The sequence below is a fragment of the Galeopterus variegatus genome, unplaced genomic scaffold (assembly GCF_000696425.1).
Source record: "Galeopterus variegatus unplaced genomic scaffold, G_variegatus-3.0.2 Scaffold981, whole genome shotgun sequence".
NCBI classification, from domain to species: Eukaryota; Metazoa; Chordata; class Mammalia; order Dermoptera; family Cynocephalidae; genus Galeopterus; species Galeopterus variegatus.
This window is the reverse complement of record NW_007727092.1, coordinates 277,965-286,318: the sequence shown is the minus strand read 5'-3', so window position 1 is coordinate 286,318 and position 8,354 is coordinate 277,965.

Genomic DNA, 8,354 nt, shown 5'->3' with positions numbered 1-8,354 from the left:
GGGCGCGTCTGGGTCGGCGCTGAGTGATGTAAAGCAGGCGGGCTCGTCGGCGCCCCGGCACCATGACCTTCCATGACAGTAGCCGGTGCGGCTCTGCAGCGTCCGCGCCCCCGCGGGCCTCCCGCTCGCTCTCTCCTGCCCGCCCCTCTCGGCTCCTGATCTCTGTCCTCTATGGATCTAGTGGGACGTCCCCCTGCCGGGGGGCCTCCCTAAAACAGATGCCGATATCCCACTGATGGAACCTGCTACTTCTATTTTCAGTGGATACTGAAGGGATCTATCCATTAGCACTTCCTTTATACTTAAACTACTATTTCCAAATAATTCTCTACTTTCGTTCCAATACATCGGGAATCAGTAAAAATGTGGGGAGCCTGTAGTTAATTTTCCTGAAACTTCCTGGATCTGTCAATCAGGAGGAGTCACCTTCCTGGCTACCAATGGACCCTCCATTCCCTTCTCTCTTTATCTTCTGACTATTGCTGGACTCGTGCTGGTTGGTGGAAATGAAAAGATTTTAGGTATGAAAAGGCTTTGGTTGTACCTTGAGACATTTATTACCTCTGACAGAAAGATAAAAACATGGGAACTTGGTCTGACCGTTTACTCACGGCGCTGAGAGCACCAAGGCTGGGATCCCTATACCCTCCAGCTGCCAAAAACAAACAAATGAACAAAGGAACTCACCTATTTCCAGAAAAACTGTGCAGGTTTTCATGGATGACTTGAAGAATTAGTTTACAAAGAATATGTGCTCCCCTGCTCCCCAATTTCTACGAAGCTTTGTTAAAATCAGGCAGTCACCTAAAAGAAGGCAGGTGGATTATAAGCATTTTAAGGGCAGGAGCCTCTTCAGTGATCTCACTAATCACCTTTAAAAAAAGAGAACAGCTCATGAGTACAGCTCACAGCAAGTACAGCCATAATTAACCAGGATTTTATTGGGAAATCCATTTGTCTGACTGTTAGTAAGCAACATCGGACTTCTTTAAAAAGCACCAGTGAATTGGAGAAAGGTCATCCAATGGAGTCCTGTGGCAGAGTGGAAAATACTTCTTGTGTTTCCCAGAAGAGTAGAGAAGTGAATTATGGCTCCTTTGAGCTACTAAATTTCTTGCGTAATGATGAGTTAGCCAACCAATTTGTCTTGGCTGATTCTTGGACTATCACCAGTCATGGGAGCAAACCTTTGTTGGCAAGATTCATGTGGTGTTTAGAGAGATACCATCACCCTGCGAGGCTGGAGGCTGGATTGACAGTGGCATTATTTGCAAATCAAATCTTCAGCTCCAGGGAGAAGAAAATCCTAAAACCACCTGGGAAGTCCTGAAGCCATCACAAGTGTATTCAGACGATTAAAAATAGATTGGAATAAACTTTTCGTTTCTATGGAAAATCATTTAACATTTCTATAGAGTTTCACAGTTAACAAAATTTATGTGCTGATCTCATATCACTCAAGTGGCAGGCAGGCTACTTACCACTACTGTCCTCATTTTATAGGAAGCACTGAAGGTCCACTTGATTTGCCCATAAAGACACATTGACTAATGGAGTGTGGATACAAATTCAGGTCTTCAGTTTCCTACATTAGTGTTATTTCTTCATGTACAAATTTATATCTTTTCTACTCAAAATTCACTTGCTGACGTTAATTCATTCAAAGTAAAATGCACCCACAACTATGATATGAGAAGCATCCAAGGGAACAGAAGGAATGATAGAGATGTTTACTTGTCCTCACGGGGTTTATAATTTCCTTGAGGAGCCAGATAGAAAAGGAAAGTTAAGTAACTATGTAAACAATGCTGCTTCTTCAGAGACCTCTTTTTATACCCTTATGATTTTATAAGGAACAGCTAGGTGGTATAGGGTGGGCAGAGAGGATGCAACTCTGAGGAAGAACATGATGACTTTGGCTTTCTAGCTATAAAGTTGATGAATTTTGCCCTTGTATTACATACAGACTGGCAGCAATGTCATTTGCTCATAGGCATGCAGGCACCTTGCCCCTCTCCCCCGCTTTGCCATCCCCCCTCACCTTACCTCATCTGAACTGTATGTGTGGAAAAAGCCAGAATGATTATTCATCCCAAATACTCATCTTTCTCAGGAAATTGAGTAGAAGCTGTTTAGTTACCATAGTCAACTAAAAAGAGAGGAAAGGCATTCAAGACTATTGTATATTTAAAATAATACAGGAGTTCAAAGTAGTCCTGGATTCTGGAAAGTCCTGGACTCTGGAAAGGTTATAAGTCTTCAGTCTGTATAAGATGAGCTGTTTTCAACTGGCTACATTAACTTTATTTTAGATGATAGCAAACTCTCAAGTGATAAACTCACTTGCACAAAATTAATAATAATAATAATTCAAGAAATTATCTCAATTCTACTTACTAATATTTTTCTCTGTAGTGAATTAATTTTGTTGCCCACCTGACCATACCTCCTTCTACTGCATAGACTTTCTGGCCCACACCCTTTCTGAGGGAAAGAAGCCATGTTTACATTAGCTAGGACCCTACCCTCGCTGAACAGACCACGAACTGAGCATTTTGGACTGGTCTCTCCATAGCTGAATAGCAACCTATGTATCTTGAATGTCAGATTCATCTTAGGAATTGGGAAATGGGAAACCAAAAGTCTGAGATAGTTTGCAATAGTGGCAGAAGGCAAGATGATCTCTTGAGTAAAGGGGGTTTATGATTAAATAAAGGCAAACAGAAGTTATGACAGAGTGAAAACTAGAAATAAGGAAAGGATGACAGCTTGATAGCAGACAACTCTGAGAAAAAGAGACCCAAGTCTTCTGGTTTCTGGTTCCAGGGAGGCTTGCTTCCAAAGGTGATAAGCAATGCTTGTAAATTACCAATTAGTTGTATTCTTACAATAAGCCTTTTGTATCCACACAGCAAACCTCCCCTAAATTAATTAATCTTTAGTGGGTCTCTGTCCTTTTAATTAAATGAGTCTAATAATGTACTACAAATGTTTTAAATGACATTTTAAATGATGTCTTTGAAATGACAGGCTAAAAATGTAGGCAAATGACACTAAATTGTGAATAGTCCTAACAGCAGAGAGTTATTTGTTTAAAGGAATTCATAGCAGACTAGGAATTTGTTTGTTAGGTGACAAAAAGATTATTGAATTTTAAAAAAAAATGCATTAGAAATTCTTCTCTTAATATCAAGGATAAGAACAAGATTTCTGTTCCTTTATGATCTCACTCGGTGCAAACTCATAGCTCTTTCCATAACCTCTGCCTATAGGATAAATTTCATTAAAATGCCTTACACATTTGAAGATATGCTCATTTGGCTGGCATTTCATTTCATGGGCTGAAACCATACATCAAATTTAATGTGTACTTTGTAAATGGTGAAACAAATACTATATAGTTAGTTCTCAGAGATTATTATGAAATAAAAGCAATGGCAGTGCCAAAAACGTGGTGGCAAATAGAAACAATTTCAAAGGTTCACTGCAAAAGACCTCATTCTGCTGTGCCAATGAGATTTCAGTTTGGAAGATCTGGTAGTAGAAGAGATAGGATAAAAGTAAACTTTATTGGGCCATCAAAGGGAGGAAGAGTGGGTAGAGGCAGACGTGGGTGGTGGGGAAGGATGCAAAGTTTCAGCCAATTTTAAGCAAAAGTCTAAATGTTTGGCTAATTTCTAATGAAAATATCAAAGCTCTGGATTTCAGTGGTTTGTACATGAACAATTTTTTTAATCCTAAAAAAAATAAGTGAGGTATTATCAGCTAAGGGGCTAGAACTAAAAAAATACTGTTCATTGCATTACTGAACAGCATTCTGGGTCGATGATGTTCCATTAGGTAGGAATTTGTTTACAGTAATTCATGCTTTAAAGGATTAATTCATCATTGTAGTTAAAGCAAAAAAACAACAGTGGACTAATGGGTACCAAACTATGCTATCTACCCTAAGTGAATCACTGTGCAGTATATGCATTATTGAAACACTGCACTGTACCCCACAAATGTGTACAAGTAAATGTTAAGATATTAAAAAATAAATTTAAAAAATTAAATCTAAAACCAAAACGAAACAAAAGGAATCAACCTGGTTATTTGATATGAGGTAGGCAAAACTATCAGACTACTGAGTAATTTTTTTTTTAAAGTTCTAGTGGCCTAATTAGGGTTACTTTAACATAACCAAATAGGACAAAGACAAGCAGAGGCCAAGAGTAACACAGAATATATTTGATACTATCTGATTATAAATAATGCCCATTGTTAAAGTAATGATCTTTAACTAGGGAAGATTCTTACTGTATTCTCAATATATTGCTTCAAGATTCTTAAGAAATCCTCAACTCAACAGCTATTCTATGGTTTATTTGCAAGACCCTGCAGCATTTTTTGCTAGTGTGTGGGAAGATGAGCATTTTGGAATGTGAACTTTGGTGTGGTTCTTTCTTTCCAGTTCTTATCACGTTACCTCCCAGCCTCTGCAGTTAGTCCTTTATCTCCTTTTCCATTTTGGAGGAAAAATGGAAAACCAAAACAAACAAACAAACAAACAAACAAACTCTAACAGACAGCCATTCCTTTGGGCTGGGCTAATTTCTCAGCTTTGACCTCATTCCAATGAAAGTAAATATTAGATCTGAATTCCTAACTTCCGCTGAGAACAAATGACTTTTTTTATCTCCTTTTCCATTTTGGAGGAAAAATGGAAAACCAAAACAAACAAACAAACAAACAAACTCTAACAGACAGCCATTCCTTTGGGCTGAGCTAATTTCTCAGCTTTGACCTCATTCCAATGAAAGTAAATATTAGATCTGAATTCCTAACTTCCGCTGAGAACAAATGACTTTTTTAAAAAAAGGCTGCTACTGGGAATTCAAAGTGTTACCTAACCTCTGTGGATTGTTAGTTGGTAGAAGATTTGTATAATGGAGAGAAATGTTAGATTCTATCGCTAGACTGCAGTAGTTGTTTGTGTGCTAGCCAGGAACTTGAACACAACTGCCTTCTCTTTGAACAAAATGTACCAAGAGCCATTTTTTTCCTGGCATTGTGAAGAAAGAGGCATTGCTGAAAATGGGGATCACTTTGGGGAACAATGGCATTATTTGGGTAAGCAGAGATTGGTAGACTATTTACAGCTTTGTTAACAAAATGGGTTTTGTGGTTTAGGACAACCATAAAAATGTATCATAGTGGCATGTTATGATTATGTAGTAGATATATCTATGGATAAATCATATCAAGAACACTGTTTGAAGATAATAAAATAAAACTATTCTAACATTTATTTCAGTTAGGTCTAGAATTAGTTTTCTGTTCTTGGATATAGATAGCTTGCTCTGAGCTTGTATTTTCAGAATTCCTCTTGTAAGAGTAAAAAATATTTTGGTCATTGATTTTATTTGTTGACTTAAACTTCAAAATGACACTAGATTTTACTATTTTTCCCTCTACTTATCAGCCTATGTGTGGGAAAGTAATAACTGAATTATGTACAAAGCACAAGTAAAATTCTGTAGAGAAGCAATTTCCCTGAAGTCTTAAATTGAATTAAAATTGTTGCCTATTCTTTCAACAATTGATATGGCCTCATAATTGACATATTATCCCTAAACCAATTTTGATTTTCCATATTGATTCAAACACTCTCATTCAGTTAGTTGAAAAGTCCATGTCTGCTCCAAAACCATTAAAGTGCAGACTTGTTTCTTTTAAAACTAATTTATAACCATTTAAGAAGTTCGCACATTAATAATAAAAACAAAAGAATTGAAATCATTGTCTGAAGATGAATCACAAGTTCTTATTCTGAATTGTATTTGGAGCAAAAAGAGTGTACAACCTACAACGATAAGAGTTAATATTAATTCAACAAAATCCAAATATCTTAGTTTGGGCCCTCTGGTTTGCAAATAAAAGAAACTTGAGTAAAAACGGGAACTTAAGGTTACTGAGTTAACCCTAATATAGAACCTAAGGACAAGATGTGAAGCCAAGTGACTGAAAATCCATTTGGATTATGTCTCTGTAACTCTGCACATCTTTGTCATTTTCTTCTTTCTATGCAGACACATGGACTACAATTGCCCCTCAGCTCTGAATTTGTATGTCTCACATGAACTGACCTTTACAGACTGACCCGCTTCTCTATCCAAAGACCCAGAAGAGAGAATCTAACTGGCCCAATTTGGGTCTTGTGACTGTGGCCAGAGGGGCAGATTTTCCTAGTCTGGCTGCCAGGGCCCACTCCAGTGAAAGGGAACATTCTTTGAATTGGACTGGGAAGACACACAGAAAGTGTTTATTACAGTGCAACTTTCACCAACACATCCCCATAGACTCTCTTCCATAAAACAAGTATTTATCCATATCAAAAGTAGATATAATTTCTGGTATATCTCTGACCACCCCTTGTTCCACATTTTATGCTCCAGCCACAAAGAATTACTTATAGTCCCTTATACCCATCCCTCACTTACCACCTCTCTCCCCTCACAATCAAATAATTTCATGCCTAAATTCCCCTAAATTCCTGTGGTCTTCTGTGCTTGTAATGATCCTCTTCCAATCCTCTTTACTCTTTAGGAGCCATCCTCAATGTCACTGCTTCCAGGAGACCTTCCTGGACTTCTTTACTTTCCTATGCTTGTTACCTCTTTTTCCTATGCATCATAACATCATAAACATACATCTCTGTCATCCTCCAGCTCCACTGTCTGTAATTTACTATCTAGGATTTGACATCTTTATAACCCCAGACACTGAGCTTGGCCTACCAGTGGGAGCTCCAAATGGTTGAATGAATATATGCTTAAAGTTTCCTTTTAGCTAATAATTGACTCTCTAAAGTTAAAAGAGTGTGTCATTATATGAAAAGTATTGTCTGCATTAACTCCTTAGGACTGTTAACTTGTCAAAGTTCTAGTAGTGGGAAGTTCTAATCAAACACTTGCTCAGGACTGACTGTCAGCCCCCTGAGAAACGTCTGCTGTTTACCTGGTGCTCTAACCAGTTTAATTTTCTCTTAAAACTTCTGCTGGGCTTGCCCTTCCGTGCTTTCAGATGTAATTTTGATTAGTGAAGTAATGGTCAGAGCATCAGTTTATGCAATTATTTTATTTTTTTCTGCATATAAACATTATTTTTCAAAGGCAATTTCATTAACTACATCCTGCAGCTCTGCAGACTTTCAACAACTTTAAACTACAAGGTTAGGTGGTTGACATATATGCGACCTGATTTTCAGGCCTCAAGAAATACATATTTTTCTTAGCCTTAAAGTTCATTTCTACACTCTAGTCCTAAAGGATTTGACTTTATATCTCCCACCTTAGCATGAAGTACACTTCTTTCTTTTTTCCCCTCCATTTCCTCTTAGGTAGGGAAATGCTGCCTGATACTAAAAGAAAATTTTGCACATGGTTGACTTTTGTTAATCTCAGGTTTTGTGGAGGAAGGGATAAAAGAACATTCCCTCAGATAATAAATTTTAAGCTTAACCCTACCCCCCAATAAATGAATGAATGAATGAACAAATAAATAAATAACAGTAAAACCTCCAAGATCGCCTTGGGTACTTAGGGGCCGGCAGCCCGGCGAGCCCTAATAAATGAATTAGCATCTTAGGGAGGAGATCACTACGGGGTTGATATTGATCTGGGTCAGCCTGTGTATTTGCCTGCGATTGTTTGGGGGGTGGTTAATTGAGTGTCAGTCTCGGCCAGTGTCGTCTCACTGGCGCCAGGTGCTTTTGGATTTGCTAATTTTCGTTAAGTGTCTCTAGCCAGCTACTCATCCCCTGTCTACCCGGGAGAACCTAGCAGCGGCTCCTACTGATCAACAGTCTGTCTGGGCTTTATTGATCACAGGGCGGGCGGCTGGAGGCGGATGCTCTGAGGGGGTGTGGAGGCAGAAGGCTGAGAGCAGACCTCAGCGCCCGACCCCCCTCCTCGGCCACACGCCAGCAGGCGGGGCTCGGCAGGGGCTACCCGGCCGACGGTGCGCACGCCGGGGGAACGCCACTTGTCCCTCGGGCTCCCGAGGCACGCAGCGTGGCCCGGGAGGGCGTCCGAGGGTGGCCACGCGGGTCCCTCGCGTGTTTCGGGGAGAAAAAAAAAGAAGCCACAGGCTAGAGGACGCTGGTCCGAGGCTGAGTCGTATCGGTCTCGGAGGAGAGTGCCACTGGCAGACCCAGAGGCCAGGCTCACCCGCGCCTTCCGAAGGTCACGGACGCACAGGCCTCCGCAAGGGGGAGCACGGGAGACGGCACCGGGACAGCCCGCAACCCCAGACGCTGGCGCCGCCGGGAGCCGCCGGGCAGGTCCCTCCTTGCTGGAGTCTGGGCCCGCCCC